Source organism: Loxodonta africana, chromosome 5 (assembly GCF_030014295.1).
Source record: "Loxodonta africana isolate mLoxAfr1 chromosome 5, mLoxAfr1.hap2, whole genome shotgun sequence".
NCBI classification, from domain to species: domain Eukaryota; kingdom Metazoa; phylum Chordata; class Mammalia; order Proboscidea; family Elephantidae; genus Loxodonta; species Loxodonta africana.
The window spans coordinates 24,734,633-24,751,014 of record NC_087346.1 but is presented as its reverse complement, the minus strand read 5'-3'; the positions used below and the strand labels follow the sequence as shown (position 1 = coordinate 24,751,014).

General features: G+C 36.7%; 1 protein-coding gene across 2 annotated transcripts in view; it reads right to left on the bottom strand.

Annotated features, from left to right (window-relative positions):
- PRDM5 (PR/SET domain 5) overlaps window positions 1–16,382 on the bottom strand; it is a 290,703-nt gene that overhangs the window by 73,072 nt on the left and 201,249 nt on the right. The window contains exon 13 of one of the 2 annotated variants that reach the window (XR_775716.3): window positions 467–543. The exons of the other annotated variant lie outside the window; for it this stretch is intronic. The gene's annotated coding sequence lies outside the window, so the exon portion shown is untranslated. The remainder of the gene's footprint in view (window positions 1–466; window positions 544–16,382) is intronic. 2 annotated transcript variants of the gene reach the window in all.

Sequence of the window (16,382 nt, the reverse complement as noted above, 5' to 3'; positions counted from 1 at the left end):
GCAGTTCCCAAGTAAATAGAAATGCTGAGATAATACTAAACTGTGCCCTGAGAACTACATTATACAATGGGCAGTGTGGATTATAGGTATTAATCTTCAACATTTTAGAAGAGATACACGGTATTGGCAAATAGCACATACTACATTATGGGATTTAGCTACCAACAGTCAGATTTAATAAGCATGGCAAAATAAACAATATTGAAATGCACATAAAAGCAAACTATTTTCCATTTAATTATGGCAAACAGATGTGTTCTTCCCCTCTGTTTCTTTAAATTGTGTTCTGACACTGAATGATATTAAAATGCCCTTGCGTTTTCTATGAACACTCCAAGGAACAAACAGAAACATGTTGTCATAGAGAAAAGGTTGGTTTAGAGTGGATTTTAAAACGTGCCACAAAGTGGATACTGCATGAAGCTAATTTATTCATTCATGAAATAGATATTTTTGGAGCACATACCATCTTCTAGTTACTGTCCTGGGCTTTGGGAATGCAGTGGCGAATAGATTCACAAAATCACTGCCTCTTCAATTTTACTAGTAATATGAGAAAGACAAGAAAAAGTTAAGAAACACATCAGATAATTTCAGATAATGATAAATTATATGAAGAAAATAAAACAGGAAAATAGGTTTAAGAAAGACCCCTGGGCTGGGGAGTGGGGAGGCTCCAGACTTAGCTGAGGTCATTAGGATCGGCAAACAGGTTGGATGAATGCAGTTTCTTGGGGCCAATTTAACATTATTCAATCACACTTTTTCATATCTCTGCATCTTTGAACTAGAAATAGTTCAGATTACTGGGTTTGATATAAGTACCTCCAAATTCTCATTACTGGCACACCTGAGATGGAAGTGGCTTAAAAGTATTCGCTATGTGGGAGCAATGCTAGGAAAATAGCTCCAGAATTGGAGGTGGTCTTTCAAAGGCAGTCAGTGGTAACGAAAGGGGACATCTGGATGCCACATGGAGCACCTTACCAGGGTCCAGCCTGGCCCCCGTGACTTGCTTGAGTCTTTGACAAAGAAAAAGCATTATGATGACAGCCACCCGCTGGCATTATGGCTAAAAACATTAGTAAAATATTGGGTTCTAGTCTAACATATGCCATTAGGATTTGAACTTATTGATGTTAGCATTATTTAACCAAATGTAATTTTAATGAAAGACATTAAAAGAACTCCTGCCCTCAGCAAAGGATTAACATACTAATATTAAAACAGCATCTTAAGAAAATTTGTGAAGAGAGTTTAGGCGAGCATGCATGCATCTTCATGATTAAAGGAGATGGCAATGGTTTTTTTTAAGCCTCTCTATTTTTTTTATACCATTGAATATCTATCTTTTGCTTTGTGACCAATTCAGTGTTCAAAATCTTGACACAAATCCTTTAATAAAGATCTATACATAATATGAAACTAACAAAGAAAAATTTTGGAGACCACTTGAATCTTGATATAAACATTTTTAAGGCATCATTGGCAATAATACATGCATGTTTTTCATGGAGCTGTCTCTCAATCTTTAGGCACTAAGAAGCCATTGTCTAAATTACAGATGTCAGAGAATGTTCAAATGGACTATACCATGGATTTATTTAATCTAGTATTTATATGGATTTAATTGAAAAAATGAACTTGACCACTCTAGTAGAGGGCTCAGAGATCAATTTTTAGTTCATGATACTAAACACGCTGAATGCAATGGATTTGTTAACAACAATCAAAATTAATCTTGAAGATTAGGAAATGTACAGTCAATATGCCCTATACTTTGGAAAATTTTATAAATGAGAAAGACAGACTAATACTTAATGTATAGATACATTTAAAGATATTTTGTTTTAAAAAAATTCTCATAAAGAATTTTAATAATAATTTTAACTTTTATTTTGTCATTTTGCATGTTTCAAAAATACTACCCAAAACAGTCTATAGATTCAATGCAATACTCATCAAAATCCCAACAGCCTTCTTCACAGAAAGGACAAAGCCAATCCTCAAATTTATATGGCAAGGCAAGAGATCTCCAATAGCCAAACAATCTTGAAAAGGAAGAACAAAGAGGGGGATTCATACTTCTGATCTCAAAACATATTACAAAGCTACAGTAATCAAAACAGTCTGGTATGGGCACAATGACAGACAGATAGGTAAATGAAATAGTATTGAGAGTCCAGAAATAAGATGGTATATCCATGGTCAATTGATTTTTGATAAGGGTGCTAAGTCCCTTCAATGGGGAAATAATAGCCTCTTTAATAAATGGGACTGGGACACCTTGACTGACACATCCAAAAGGGTGAACCTGGGCCCATACCTCACAGTGTACACAAAAACTAACTCAGAATGGATCAAAGACCTAAATGTAAGAACTAAAACCATAAAATCCAGTAAGAAAACCTAACAGTATTGCTTCAAGGTCTAGTTTTTATCAATGGATTCTTAGGTATTATACCAAAAGAACAAGCAACAAAATGCAAAATAGATAACTGCAACCTCATCAAAATGAAAGCACTTTTGTCCGTCAAAGGACAACAAAAAGACAAATCACCTGATCAAAACACAAGCAAAAGACTTGAGCAGACATCTTGCCAAAGAAGAAATACAAATGGCCAAAAGGACATGAAAAGATGTCATTAGCCATTCCAAACCAAACCCATAGCTATTGAGTTGATTCCAACTCATTGCAACCCTATAGGACAGAGACTAACTGCTCCATAGGGTTTCCGAGAAGCAGCTGGTGAATCTGAACTGCCTACCTTTTGGAGATGCAGATAAAAACCACAATGAGATTCCACTCATATCCACTGAAATGGCTATGATTACAAAATGGAATACAACAGGTGTTGGCAAGAATGTGAAGAAACTGGAATCTTCATTCATTACTGGTAGGATTGCAAAAAGTGGTCCAACCACTGCGGAAAACAGTTTGTGGGTTGCACAAAAAGTTAAACATGGAATTTCCACGTAATTCAGTAATTCCGCTCCTAGGTATATACCCAAAACAACTGAAAGCAGGAAAACAAACACATGTTTGTATACCAATATTCATTGCAACACTACTCACAATAGTCAAAAGATACAAACAGCCTAAATGTCCATCAACAGATGAATAGATAAACAAAATGTGGTTAATACATGCAATGAAATATTACTCAGCCATAAAGAGGAATTAAATTCTGATACATGCTACAACATAGATAAGCCTTGAAAATATTATGCTGAGTGAAATAAGGCAGTCACAAAGAAGCAAATATTGTATGAATCAACTTATATGAAATATCTAGGATAAGCACGTATACCGTGACCAGAGTTGATAAGTGGTCACCAAGGGCGAGTGGGAGGGAGGGGAAAGGAGGGACTCACTGCTTAGGTGATACTGAGATTCTATTAAAGGTGATGGGAAAATGTGAAAACACAGAGTGGTAATGGTTGAACAACATGGTAAACATAATCAATGCTATTGAATTATACACGTGAAGAATGCTAAAACAGCAAACTATTCGTTACATACATATTTACTGCAAAAAAAAAAATCCTATGTGGATTTCAAAGACTTATAATTCTGAAAAAAAGATTAAAGATGTACACATAGAGAAAATGCAATTTAAGACATAATAAAGTCAAACCCTTATTTATTTTCAGTGAATGAATCCAACTTAAATAATGTTTATGGATATAAAGTTTTGGAGCCATATTTCACTTTGATTTTTCTGACAAACTGAGTTTTGAAGATGGCAACACTTTCATACAAAAAAAAAAAAAAAACAAATCTCAAAAGTGTATGTTTCATATAAAATGCTCTGAGATGATTCCACATGGTTGAGTTTTAAAAGTATGTATCCAAAACCCATTGCCATCCAAATTCACTGCTGTTGAGTCAATTCCAACTCACAGCAACCCTACACGATAGAAGGAATTGCCCCACAGGGTTTCCGAGGCTGTCATCTTTACGGAGTCAGACGGCCACATCTTTCTCCTATGGAGGGGCTGGTGGATTCAAACCCCAATCTTTTAGTTAGCTGTCGAACATTTAACCTCTACGCCACCGAGGCTCCTTGAAAGTATGTATAAAAAAAAAAAACCAAACCCACTGCCGTCGAGTCGATTCTGACTCATAGCGACCCTATAGGACAGAGCAGAACTGCCCCATAGAGTTTCCAAGGCGCGCCTGGCGGATTTGAGCTGCCACCCTCTTGGTTAGCAGCCGTAGCACTTTACCGCTACACCACCAGGGTTTCCAAAAGTATGTATACTATATGGGAAATCTTTAGATGAATTTTACGCTTCTTTTCCACAAATTTCAGGGAACGGACTTATTTTTCTTTTGTGGACAAAGCAAACTGTTACAAAACAACACACTTCCTCATTTTAAATGAAAATTAACCCCCCAAAATATTAGTGTGAAACGACCACCCAATCAATTTTCCCGTTCCCTAATTCCAATCACCTCAACTTATGGAACATCTAATAAATTAGAAGCACACCACCGGGATGACTGAAAGGCTACACTGACAAATGGCAGTAGCTCAAGTTCACTCCTGGCACCTTTCTGTGAAATGAAATGCTTTTTTTTTTTCCTGCAGCAAATAGAGGCATGAAACCCACTGACCTCAGTGAACCCCACATTGTTACTCTTTTGGAATGCTCCCATTAATCAAACCCTAAGGATCTCACTTGATCTAAAGAAGTTTAACCCAAGGACATCACCTTTAAAAGAAAGACAACAAAAACTTGAACTTGACATTTACACCTCAGATATTTAAAAGACACTGTACTTTCAAAGGCTTAGAGAGCTTAACTGTTGCAAGGAAGTGGGCAATAAAATGTAAAGATCAAAAGGTATCTGAGTGAGGAGTTCTTTACTTCTCAAAATACTTTTGCCACCTGAATCAAAACAAATAGCCTTTTTTTTTTTTTTTTAATGTAAGCCTGTATAAGATGCATCACTTGCCACAGAAACTTGTAGATAGAGTATTTCTCCCTTATGTCTGAAAATGTGAAAAATCAAACAAGGTGAGGTATAACCTGGGAGAAGGAAAAAAAAAAGGAGTATACCCACTAACTATTAAGTCTGAAATAAAAAAAAAAAAAATCAATTAATTGAAGGTGAAACAAAAACTGAGTTTTACTAATAAAAAAACAGAACAAACAAAACAGAATATGAGGGGCAGTATTGGAAAGGATAAGAGAAATTAGAAAACGTCTAGTAATTAGAAAAGGGACAATTTAAGGTAAGGTACGAGTATTCCTAATTATTGATTGGGTTTCGCTATTAGGGAGTCAGACTTTGGTAGGGAGATCATCAATCCTTTCACCTAAACCTTTCCCATTTTTAGGAATTTCCAGCACAAGTTTTATTTAATACAGTATTTACAAGCATAGATGGTGAACAGTGGTCATGGAATGATTAAGTGGTTAAACCGCAGATGCCTGCACGCAGAGGGGTTTCCTGTAAATAGTGCCAGCAAGGAAGAATCATGAGTACATAACTCTGAGCAGCAAGAAACTCAGAAATGACTCTTTCCTCTAAAATTAGAGAAGCTATAAAACCTTCCTCAGCCTTGAAGCACAGCTCAGAATTGCAGACCAATGATACACAGAGAGATTGTTCTTGTGGGGAAAAAAAAACAGTAGCAATGGCCGGAGAAAGCACATATCGGAAGAAAACAAATCTCCTTTAGCTTTCCTAAACTAAAAGAAAGTGTGTCTATTAATAATAACCCATTGCCTTCGAGTCCATTCCAACTCATAGTGACCCTATAAGATAGAGTAAAACTGCCCCCATATAGTTTCCAAGGATTCAAACTGCCGACCTTTTGGTTAGCAGCAGTAGCACTTAACCACTAAGCCACCAAGATTTCTCTATTAATAATAATAAAAAAAAAAAACAACCCAATATCATCTAGTAAATTACCCATAGACAAAGCTGTAGAAATAAAGCTGATGAAAACTGTTACCTAGGCCACTTCCCTTTTTGAAGATCCTAACATACTAAGAAAAAAAAGAAATGATAAAAATACAGATACAAAAAGGATAAAACCAAAAAAACCAAACCAAGTGCCGTCGAGTCGATTCCGACTCATAGCAACCCTATAGGACAGAGTAGAACTACCCCATAGAGTTTCCAAGGAGCGCCTGGCGGATTTGAACTGCAGACCTTTTGGTTGGCAACTGTAGCACTTAACCAATACGCCACCAGGGTTTCCACAAAGAAGGATAGTATATTTTAAATGAGCCATCTTATCAGAGTCTCTTGAGTGTATTATAAACTTACTTGGTGATCGCTGTTAACACTATGTTCCAGAACACATGTCAAGCCATTTTCTTCCCTCTGTGCCCCGTCTCCCAGCCCATGACAAACCCTGACACAAGCACTATAATTTTTGCACTAGAAAATTAGGGCCTTTGATTTTTTTTTTTTTTTTTAAAGAAAATAAACTATATTATCATACTACTAATAATAGCCAAAATGAATGTCTCTCTCTTAAGATGCTAATATATGCTTCTCATTAACCCAAAAATTGACTGGGTAGGAGCACAGCAGAACAAAAGAGGGAAGAAACGGTACCTCCATCGATGCGGTCGGTGCTCAGAAATTATCTGAAGTGTCAAAACAACACTGAGCAAACAAAAATCACGCAGCTCAGAATTTTACCTATGACTAAGAAGAAACTTTGCTAGGAAGAGAAGGTAAACAATTCCCTACTTGAGATGCCTCTGGCTTGAGCCAACCAGTCTATAAATGAACCTGATACATTTTTTAGAGAAAAACCTGAAGCTTTTAAAGTGTAATGCTGAGGAAATCATTTATTTCTATGGAGATTCTACACTCAACTATTTGGCTAACTTTTAGATTATCTCAGGAAAGAGAACATTTGATTTAGCCTAATGATAATGAGGGAAACCCTGGTAGTGTAGTGCTTAAGTGCTACGGCTGCTCACCAAAAGGTTGGCAGTTCGAATCCACTAGCTGCTCCCTGGAAACGCTAAGGGGGCAGTTCTACTTTGTCTTATAGGGTCACTGTGAGTCGGAATCGACTCAATGGCAATGGGTTTGGTTTTTGGTAATGGTAATGACAAACCATTTACAAAATATTGTAAAAGAAACTCCCATTCAACATCTGGAGGTCATCTAATTCTTATATATAATAATAATAAAAAAAAATGTGAGAAACATACTTCGAAATTTCATTTATGTTTATAATTAATTTGTCTATTTTTGTTTATAATTATAATTACTATAATTACTCATAATTTGTTATACTCACCATTTTTATAACTTTGAACAGTCTAAAAAGTATGAATTAATTCCTTTAGACAAAGCAGTAGAGAAGAATGAAACAGTGGCTAAAATCTAAGTAGAGTCAAATTATAATACACTGATCCTTTATTTCTAAGCTGATCACAAGTATCTACCCAAAAAAATTAAATGTTTCCTAAGACAATGATTTATTACTACATTCAAATGACAGTGTGCAAGCAAGCCTAGAACAGAAGGGCCAACACAGCCGGTATCTATTAACACAGAAAGTTGGTTGGAACTGTAGGCAAGTAATTAACCTTCTGGCCCAGAGCTTTAAAACCCCAAAAGCAGTTCCTAGAATTTCTTTCATAATTTATGAACAACCGATGGAATTCATGTCACAGTCCACGGATTCCCTGGGTGAATTAACCTCAGTCCTCACTGACCCTAAGAAGCTATAAACCAACAGGAGAATGTGCTCTACTATTTCAGCTGACCCACAGAGTGCCGTCTCTGTCATTTTGGCATAGGACACCGGATGATAAATTACAGAGCACCTGCCAGGCACAGACCTAAACATTCACCTTCATTGACGGTGACAGGAGCACACTGTCCACGCACCTTCCCTCACCCCACACCAGCCCTGTTCTGACAGCAACGCTATGTGCTCTTAACCCTCATCTATATTCTGGTGCTAAAGGTTATACAAAAGATGAGCATGATGACACTGGGAATAAAGGGTCACGCAATGTATCAAGGGAGTCTGAATACCTGTGATTAAATGCAGGTAGAAATAACAAAAAAAAAACAAAGCACGTCGGCAATATGAGCACCAACGACAGCTCACATTTACCACAGGCTGACATTGTGCCAAGCACTACCCAAAGTTCTTCACATACGCCTTCATTTAGCCTCACAACAATGCCATGAAGGTGGTACTATTATTATTCCTCTTTTTCAGAGAAGAAAACTATGCTTCAAAGGGGTAAGCAACTTACTGGAAGTTACACAGGGAGGAAAATAACTAAAAATGGAGTTGAAAAGCCTGAAAACTGACTCCAGGATCCACACCTTGGATATGAACAAAGTATTAAATAATAAGTTATTATAGATAGCTGATTTAGTGGTGGCAAAGTTTCTTCCATATCTGGAAGTTAAATTCTCAGTCCATTGGTAGCAAATGACAGACCTTCAAGTTAAGATTATTATTCTCAGTTGGTTGATACATCAAGAAGAAAATATCATCGAACATTATGGAAGCAAAGTATGTAATTATGGAAAGTTTCATAAGGGTTAGTAGGTATGTTAAATAAAGAACAAAGAACAGAAATACTACCATTGCGATATACTGGAAAAAGTATAAGCCTTGGTTTAGTTCTACATGACCTGGATACAAGCTGTATGACATTAAGCAAATCATTGAATTTTTCTAGGTATTAGTTCAAGTAAGAGGCTTGAACTGGTTCATTTCTGAAATTCCTTTCTATTCTAAAAATCAATAATATCATATTTTAAAAATCTATAAAAGCAGATTTCTTGTGTGTACTTGCCATACCCTTATTCTAATCATCTAGTTATGATGAATGAGTGGCCTTTAGAAAGTAGATATAAGATTTATGAAAAATAACACTTCAAAGTTAATGGAAAAACCAAAGGTTTGTGAAACTTCATCCTAGCAGCACAAAATGATGGCAATGGGAAGAGTGGAGGGAGACAGAGTAGACAGAGAAGAAAAAAGTTGGAGCAAAAATAAAATTGGTTGGTTATTTAAGGTCGTAAAGGATAAAATCAATCAAACAGTGAAATAGTTTTTTCTGTTAATTTTTAAAAGACATTATTAACACAAAATTAAGGCAGAGACATAAAAACTAAGGTTCCTCCCAGGACAGACAGACAGGTAGTAATCCAATAGCTAGAATGACCATTAGTCATAAACCAGTAAAAAAAGACCTGTTCTAAGAAAACTGATATGAAGGATACTCCATTTAATGCCACACAAAAACAATACTTTCACTGTACCAGGTAAAAGACACCACTTGGAAGACTATAAGGAAGGAATATAAACTGGGGTCATATTTTCTCTCCATAAAACTTAGTGTTATTTGATGTCGTAAAAAAGAAAATCGACTTCTCAAATTGTTGATGGACAGCTTGAATACTGTAAAAACAAAATGAAATTGATTCCTTCAATATGTTGGGAAAACAACCCAGAAGACTATTAACTCCATAAAAATCTCATCACGCTGCAGTGTATTCAAGTAAGCATTCACCTCAATAAAAGCTACAACTATCAATTAATAAGCATTTGACAGAAATAAAAGACCCTGGTAGCACAGTGGTTAAGAGTTACGGCTGCTAACCAGAAGGTGAGCCGTTCAAATCCACCACGAACTCCTCAGAAACTCTATGGGGCAGCTCTACTCCGCCCTATAGGGTCGCTATGAGTTGGAATCAACTCGATGGCAGTGGGTTTTTTTGTTGTTGTTGTTTGGTTAGAAATAAAAAAAAGGTATCTGGGTAAACTTAAAATGAATCATCCTTTTTTCTGTATGTTACTTTTCTGTATGTTACTTTCTTCAGTACGTATGTTTCTGTCATAGCGACCCTATAGGACAGAGTAGAACTGCCCCATAGAGTTTCCAAGGAGCGCCTGGCAGATTTCAACTGCCGACCTCTTGGTTAGCAGCCGTAGCACTTAACCACTACACCACCAGAGTTTCCGTAATTATACTATGTGTTATAAATCCTAACCTCTGTGATGTTAATGAGGCAGGATTAGAGGCAGGTATGTTAATAAGACAGGCACAATCTATAGAATTGCATTGTATCTCGAGACAATCTGTTTTGAGATATAAAAGAGAGAAGCAAGCAGAGAGACAGGAAGGCCTCACTATCACCAAGCAAGAAGAACCAGAAGCGGAGTGTGTCCTTTGGACCCGGGTCTCTAAACTGAGAAACTCCTAGACCAGGGGAAGATTGATGACAAGGACCTTCCTCCAGAGCCAAAAGAGAGAGAAAGCCTTCTCCTAGAGCTGCAACCTGAATTTGGACTTCTTGCCTCGTAAATTGTGAGAGAATAAATTCTGTTTGTTAAAGCCATCCACTTGTGATATTTCTGTTACGGCTGCACTAAATAACTAAGACAGATTACTTGGTAGAACTTTCTTCCTTCAATAAGCTTGGCTAACACTCCACCAGGCCTGGTCTGCCCTTTTCTTCAGCTTAGAACCTACTCATGGACACAGGAAAACTAAATGCAACGTAACGGAGAATGGACATTTACGTATAATGAGCAACGGGGGCCTCAAATCTCTACTAGATGAGAGGCTCTACGGTGGAAGAAACCATAATATACTACACGAATGTTTGTAATTTTCCTAGTTCACATAAAACAAAATGGCTGGAGCATTGGTTACAACCCATTTCCTCTATCATCCTTCTCATGAGAACAACAACAACAACAAAAAAGTAGGCAACTCCAAACTAAAAGCAGTTGCACTGAGTTTGGTTGTTGGTTGACATACTATAATTTTATGGGCATTGATCAGCTGGATCTTGAACTATGTTATTAGCTTGTATTTGTTATATAGACTTCCTATCAGTTGCATGTTAAAGTTACAGGATGAAGAATGGAAAGGAAAGCAAAGAGCCTAACTTGTTACTGTGAGTGGACCCAGCTCATAGCATGTGGAATTTAGCAATTTTCTTCTTTACTGTTAGCATTTCTAGAAGTGAATTCCACAGGTTTTTGTGGATATTATATGGAAAAAAAAATTATGATCAATTAAATTTAGATTCAAATCTAGAATTTCTCGCTATGGAGCAAGTATACTTTTCACTATTCAACAGGTACTGGGATCTATTTGCGGGTTCTTTTATTCATTCAATGAGCATTCACTAAGGCCCTTCTCCTTGTCAGGGATTGCACTGAACGGTAAAAAAGCCAGATATCAGATATGAGCATAGCTCTCAGGGAACAGAGAATCTACAGTCTACTGAAGAAGATCATGAAAGCAGCAACTGGGAGGACACTGTGTGTTACAAGAAGTACATGAGTAGATAGTACGCTGACTTAACATGGTGGGGACAGGGGACAGGTCAAACGACACATCATGGAGAACGTAACAATAAATTGGAGACATGAGGGAGGTGAAAGAAGCCCAGTAAGTAAACCCAGAATGTAATTGGAGGGGGGAGCGGAGAAAGAAGGAGGCAATAATTGACAAGTCTCATGAGATAGACAGGAGATGGTGATTTTGGACAAGAAAGAGGTAGCCACTGAAAGGTGGATAACAGCATACCTAGGTGAGCTTTATCACTTCTATGCACTTTCTTTTATAAAGAATACAGGAGCCCTGGTGGTGCAGTGGTTAAGCACCCCACTGCTAATCAAAAGGTCTGTTGTTCGAACCTACCAGCTATTCTAAGATGTGGCAGTCTGGTTCTGTAATGCACTTTAAAGAAAACTTCTGAAAATCCATGATAACAGCAGATATCATGGAATTCCTTTTTGAATTTGATTCTAGCATCCTTAAGAAGGCTTAAGGATTTGAAATATTAATGACATTCAGCCTCGTTGGAAGAATTTGAGTTTTCTCTAAGCAGTACAAATATAAGCAACAACAACAAAAAGGCCTGTTTATACTTAAGGAAGCCCTGGTGGCAAAGTATTTAAGAGTTCAGCTGCTAACCAAAAGGTCAGCAGTTCGGATCCACCAGGCACTCCTTGGAAACCCTATGGGGCAGTTCTACTCTGTCTTATAGGGTTGCTATGAGTCAGAATCAACTCAATGGCAACAGGTTTGGGGTGTTTTTGTTTGTTTGTTTGTACTTAAGGAACTTTCCTGTTGATGGAAACAAGAGATGTGAACAAGACTAACCTATGAAGCTGCATGTCTGGCAAACAGCTCTCAGCTGCACTTAGGGAGTGTCAGGGTCCATTTAGTTGTTCTCATTGGAATAAAACACCCCTGCTTATTTTTAATTATGAAAATTTTCAAACATACATAAAATGAAAGAATAATACAATGAACACTACAAACCTTCACTTAGATATAGTATTTAACATTTCCCCATATTGGCTTCTCATTGTTTCTCAACATGTATTTTTATATGTACTTCTTTTGCTGGCCCTTTTGAAAGTAAATTTCCAAAGACATTTCACACCTAAATACTTCTGCATGAATCTTCTAATAACAGTTACGTGCATAACCATAATATAAGGATAAATCACAAGGGGAAAAAAAAAAAAACCCCACTGCAGTGGAGTCGATTCTAACTTATAACGACCCTACAGGACAGGGTAGAACTGCTCCATAGGGTTTCCAAGGCTGTAAATCTGTACAGAAGCAGACTGCCACATCTCTCTCCTGCAGAGCGGCTGGTGGCTTTGAATCGCTGACCTTTCGGTTAGCACCCAAGTGTTTTAACCACTATGCCACAACGGTTCCTTCAAATGTAAGGGTAATACATTTTAAATAATTTCTATCATACAATAAAAACATCTTATGAAAAAAATTAGAAAATAACAGAAAATCTTGAAGAAGTTGAAACTATCCATATTTATACGAGAGAAAAATATTTAATAATCTAAAATATAGCATTCAAGATCTTAATATTAAAATGTTTTGTCCTTATAAAAATGTTTTCATAACTTGCCTTTCTCATTTCTTTGCATGTTAATTAATACACTTCTATAACATCATTTGTATCTACATAATATTCTAATTTATGCACAGATCATAGATTAACCAGTCTCTCAATGTTGTATATGAAAGCTCTGTTTCCTTTTTTTTGCTATTATAAACAGTTTTTAAAGGAACAGGACAATTTTTTTTTTTTTTTTAAACAAACATCCCCATAATTTTTTTTTTTTTTACCCTAGAAATCAAGCATACTTTCAATTCATGTCTAATACAGGAGGTAGTAAAAATTTAAAAAGCCAAAGACACATTTTGATGTGAAAAGACAAATTAAACTTATAAAAAGTTATTTTGGAAGTCACTGTGGTTTAATTTCAAGAAAGAAATCAGTGGGACACACATAGTTTAGAATTTTAAATACCACCAAAAGTGACTGTTTTCAATTGAGTTCCCCTTTAAACATTTATTATAAAAAAAAAAAAAAAGACTTAGCTAATCATGAACATAAACCAAACAAAACCAAACCCACTGCTGTCAAGTCGATTCTGACTCATAGCAACCCTATAGAACAGACTAGAACTGCCCCATAGCATTTCCAAGGAGTGCCTGGCAGATTTGAACTGCCGACCCTTTGGTTAGCAGCCGTAGCACTTAACCACTACGCCACCAGGGTTTCCTATCGTGAACATAGACATTTAAAATGCATTTTTTTTCAAAGGTAATTCATTAAGGAAGCCCCATGATTATAATTATGCCAACCACCATGACATTAAATTAACTTCTTAATCACCAGTCAACTAAGATTATGTTTATCAAACTAAGTTATAAAAATTTCAGTATGTTCAGCAATTTAGTCTTGATAAAGCGGGAAGAAGGAAAAAGAAAAAATAATGAAGATAAAATTCTCAGTATGATGACCTGTAAGAAAGAAAATCTATTAGGAAAGAGAAGGAAATGATAATTTAAAAAATTATATCATTTAATAAAGCCCTGCAACTCAATGCTAATGAACACACAAATGCATTTAACATTAGAAATGTAGGCTTAACAAGTCGCAATATTACAGAAGAATTTCAGAGATTGTACTTAGACAAAGGAGCCCTGGTGGTGTTGTAGTTAAAGTGCTTGACTGCTAACTGAAAGGTCAGCTGTTCAAACCCACCAATAGGAGAAAGGCGTGGCAGTCTGCTTCCATAAAGACTTACAGCCTCGGAAACCCTATGGGGCAGTTCTCCTCTGTCCTACAGGATCGCTATGAGTCAAAATCGACTTGACGGCAAGGAGTTTTTTTTACACTTAAGACAACATTAACTGACCATCTACCACGACCCAGCACTAAGTATTTTACAGGCATTATTTCATTTATACTCAAAAAGAAATTATGAGATAAAACGGGTAAATTGAGGCTCAGAGAGGTTAAGTAATTTGCTCAATGATATACAACTAGTAAGTGATAAGGACCAGGATTTGAATTCAGGTAAGCCTGACTCCAAAGCCTTTGGTCCTTCCATCATATAAGGCTGTCTCTCATAGTTGGAAAGAATAGTAGGAAACACACTGACACTGCTTCTGAAGTGGGGATATTTTCCAGATGGGAAAGTAATTTAATCCCATTACAACTAGGCTACTCTAAATCCTAACTAAATGATTTTAAATATTAGTAAATACCTTACTGATAGTATAATCTTTGAGCAAGGTTCTATTTTTTGCCATCCCCAGGCAAACTGTAGAGTTAAGTTCTGAAGTAAGTCTACAAATATGCTAAATATGTTCAACAGGTTTTTGTTTTTTCTTTTTACGGTTATAAACATAACATTATCAGGCCGTAAGCCAACGGTTCCTACAAAAGTGGTCGTATTTGGCAACCTTCTTACTCATCACCAGATTCCAACACATACAATGGCGATGGACATTAACATGTTTCAACAGCAGCAGCGGGAGCTTGAGAATTTATCAGTAAAGTCAGGGCGACAAATAGAAGCAATATTAACCTAAGCAATCAAGTAAGAGAACTGACACCAGTATAAACGGCATAGTCTCGATCAGCTGGCTCCCTTTTTTTCATGGGCCAATACATTCCTCTCTGCCTCCTCCCCCAACCTGCCCCCAACACACAGACACATACACACACACATTGTTTCTTTGTTTTTTTCCTAGGTATTTATCACTTACTAGAGGGTCCGTTAGAGGAGCCCTGATGGCGTAGTGGTTAAGTGCTCAGCTACTCACCACAGGAGAAAGAGGTGGCAGTCTGCTTCTGTAAAGTTTACAGCCCTGGAAACCATATGGGGTAGTTCTACCTTGTCCTAGGGTCACTATGAGTCAAAATAGACTCCATGGCAACAAATATGTAGTAGCAGTGGGTTCATCCACAGCAGCATTTCCCAAAATCTGATCTATGTATTTCTATGTATCCAAGACCCTTCTTTCACAGGATCCTCATGGTCGAAACTACTTTCATAATAGTACTACTGCTTCATTTGCCTTTTTTGCTGTGTTGTCGTCTGCACTAAGTGTACAAAACTAACGGCCAGTAAAACTGTTGGTGCTTTGGTATGAATCAAGGCACTGCCATCAAATTGAACTCGTTGTTACTGAAGTCTTTAAAGCCACACACTTGCAGTAGAAATAAATGAGTTTTATCAAGAGCATCCTTGATGGACTCAACAGATGAAAGAGGGGAAAAATGGAGCAGAATTTCAAATTCTCATGAAACCTAGACTTACTGGACCCACTGAGACTGGAGGAATCTTCAAATCTATTGGCCTGAGAAAATATTTAAACTTTGAACTGAAACTACCCCTTGACTTCGTTTGTCTTTAAACTAAGCAACAGTTTAGATAAATTAGTAAAGAATGTTCACCTTGAGCATCGTGGTCTTTTAAAGAATTATCTATATGAGATCAAATTGACAAGAGTAACTCTAATGCACAGATGAAAAGTTTAGGGGACAATGAATCTAAGTCAATGGTAGGGGAACAATATGGGTAGAGACAGCAGGAATGGTGACAAAATGTAAAGAAGGTAACCAATGTACTGAACTGTTCACACAGAAATTGCTGAATGAATGTATGTTCTGCCATGTATATTTTTACCAAAATAAAACAAATATAAAAAAAGTCTTTGGTGAAGTAAACGTTATTAATCTTATTAAACTCTACTGTCTTGAGTGCCATCTTTTTAGTATTCTTTGTAATAAAATGAGAAGTAAGCACAAAGCAATTGTACTGCATACTAATATACGAAAGTGGACTCCAGGTAAAGCACATGTGTAACTGAGTGCCAGCACTGTTGTCTAAATTTAGATTTAATAGGCCAGAATCTATACAACATTGGACACAGAGCATAATATGTATCCAAATCATATCTAAAATGATTTGGGTTTCATACACTGTCTATAGTATTTATTCAAATGTGATAATATACAGCAACACCAACAAAATGCTACATGTACCTAATTTTTTATCAGAGAAACTTCCTAGACC